We start from the raw sequence: 2,586 nt of genomic DNA, 5'->3' as shown, positions 1-2,586 counted from the left end.
AACAATATTTTCTAAAGATTCCACCTGTTTCTGAACACTCCCACTTTATGACATGGTTTTGTATTTGGAAGTCAACTGAAGATGAAAAAAAATTGAGAATGTTTCTCTCAGGTTAGCTTTGTTATGCTTTATGTTCAACAAATCTTGTCTTGAAAGTTGACAAATCAAGATGTTTAAAGAAATACATATTTTAGCCCAAGGAGAATGTATTTTTTGTGTTTCGGAAATGACTGATGTGGGCTTACTCATATACAGCTTAGTCTCTTGGAAAGTTCCATGACATGCTACTTGGCTTTTGACTGTTATATCTATGAAGATTTGCCTAACATTGCTGTGATGGCATAATTTATTATACTTAATACTTAATTTCTCAAGGGAGTATGGCCAGATTCTTTATTTATAATTTGAGGAGCAGTTGAAATTTAAAAAATGTTAATTGCACAAAAATTGTGGTTGAACTAATGTCTTTCTTAAAAGCTACTACATTAACAAAAACAAAAAAAAAACTAAAAAAGAAAAAGAAACCTGATATAAAAATCTATTTGGAGCCACTTAATTTTTAAAATGGTTGCTATTTAAAATTTTGTAAACATTATTAGAGTTAATTAACAGACAACATATAAAATTGCTTTAAAATAATATGGTAAAGCCAGTTGGAGCAACATAATTTTATGAGTTAACTTAAAAACTTGCCTTTAGTCTAACAGTTAATAAGTAAGGGGTAATTAAAATAATCTTTGACTGAAGAGGAAAAGCCAATTCCCCCAACGCAATCTAGTTTGTTGGTTCAATGTAATTTCAAATGAAATTGTCATAACTCAAAAAGACTAATGCAAAATGTTGCGTAAAATTTTTTGTGTTGTCTAAACATTTCTTTTTAGAGTTTACCTTAGCTCTTAGTTGAACTTAAATGGTTATTTTAAAACAGAAAGAGAATACTCTGAGTTCTTTCAGATTAGATCTGATCAAGTGACTGCCAATATTCTGTTCACCATTTTATACAAAGTGATCTTAAAAGGCAAAACTGAACATATACAAGAACACTCCAAGTGGACATATTCCCTTCTGGTTCACATAGTTTTTCTTCAGTCTTCTATAGCATAAATACCCAAATTTTTCAAGTGGTGAGTAGCATACTTAGTAGACAGGAGAGCAAGTATATAATCTAGGACAAAAATTGGGAACTAACCATGATGTGAACTGGGTAGAGATCGCTTACTGGCCAATGAAATTCCATTCAAAGTCTATGAGGTTCTTTAGAAGAGTGGACACACAGGGGTTGACTGTGACAGACTTCTTCTGAACAACTTTCCCTGTCCTCTTGTAGACTATCTTATCCCGACTGGCCTTGGTCCCTCTTTCTGGGCTGATTCCAATGAGTCACCTGAAAAGTTTAAGATTTAGTTTAAGATTAGAGGCTGAATAGAAAAAAGTCTGCTATTATGTGACGTAGGGCTCGGAGATATGATCAAAATATTTTTTTTGGAATACCATAATATTGATGTTGTGAAGATATTGTTGGGATGACTACTGGTGCTTTCATATTTACTTAATAGATTTCTGATGAACAATCAGAAGTAAATTGGATATGATGCCCAAGCAGCTAGAGACAAGTAAAGAGAACAACAAACCTTTTTCAGAGTAGCCATTTTGACATGAAATTGCAGGTAAACACAGGTATTACTACTGACATTAGTTGTGGATCTGTTCTATTTATGTGTAGCAATTTTTCCAGTGAGTCAGTATTATAATACCAGGACCCTGGCTCTGTTAGACATTAATGGGATTGAAGTTTAATTAATATCATCAGTAACACCTCTGTTTACCCTACAATTTCATGTCAAAATGACAGGCCTGTTGGACAACACAAACCTTACCTTTGAATAAATTCAAGTGTACAGGCAGCCTCCTCTTGGCACTGTAGATTAAAGATGTAGTACACTGAAAACAGAGCAGCAAGCCCCGTCACAAATGTTGGTTGGATGCCCCCACATAGGACCTTCCCTCAAGGCTGATCATCCAGCAGTCACATGCTCTGTTCCACCTGAAACATGAAATAGTCATTTTAGAGAGCATCTTAACTTGTATATCTTTACAAGAAGGAATGTGCATGCTTTGCTGGGATATAAATAAATGTAAAAGCTCATCTGATTTAACATAAACATATCATTTCAATGAATACATACTAAGCAGTCTTAGACGAGGAGTTGGTGGTAGCGTGAGGGTCCTCTCGACATCAGCTACTGTCAGACAACTATAGGGAAAAGACTGTAGAATTGTAGTGATAATGTTCATGATATGAATTTAAGATGGCAACAATTCAAGGCTATAAAAGGCTGACTTGGAAAGTATAATGGTGGCTACAGAGACATTGTTGACTCACTTGGCTCAGGGAGGTTTTAAGGTTTCCAGGGACAAATTGCAGATAGGGAGACCCACAGTTGCTTTTCTAGGACGCATGGTGTCAGCATCGGGCTTACACATAACTGAGACTCAAAAGACAGACATTCTCTGTCATTCTAAGCCCACCACAGTCAGAGAAATGATGAAATTTTTGGGACTGATTAATTACAGTAAGAATTTTGT

General features: G+C 35.0%; 1 long non-coding RNA gene across 1 annotated transcript; it reads right to left on the bottom strand.

Annotated features, from left to right (window-relative positions):
• Window positions 1–550: 550 nt before the first annotated feature.
• Window positions 551–2,579, bottom strand: LOC109959055 (uncharacterized). Its single transcript, XR_002274753.1, has 3 exons — window positions 2,187–2,579; window positions 1,878–2,044; window positions 551–1,384 (listed from the first exon to the last, which is right to left on the bottom strand). It is a non-coding gene; the product is annotated as an uncharacterized LOC109959055 (long non-coding RNA).
• Between the last annotated feature and the right edge of the window lie 7 nt (window positions 2,580–2,586).

Source organism: Monopterus albus, unplaced genomic scaffold (genome assembly GCF_001952655.1).
Source record: "Monopterus albus unplaced genomic scaffold, M_albus_1.0 scaffold36.1, whole genome shotgun sequence".
NCBI classification, from domain to species: Eukaryota; Metazoa; Chordata; class Actinopteri; order Synbranchiformes; family Synbranchidae; genus Monopterus; species Monopterus albus.
This window is presented reverse-complemented; position numbering and strand designations above follow the sequence as displayed.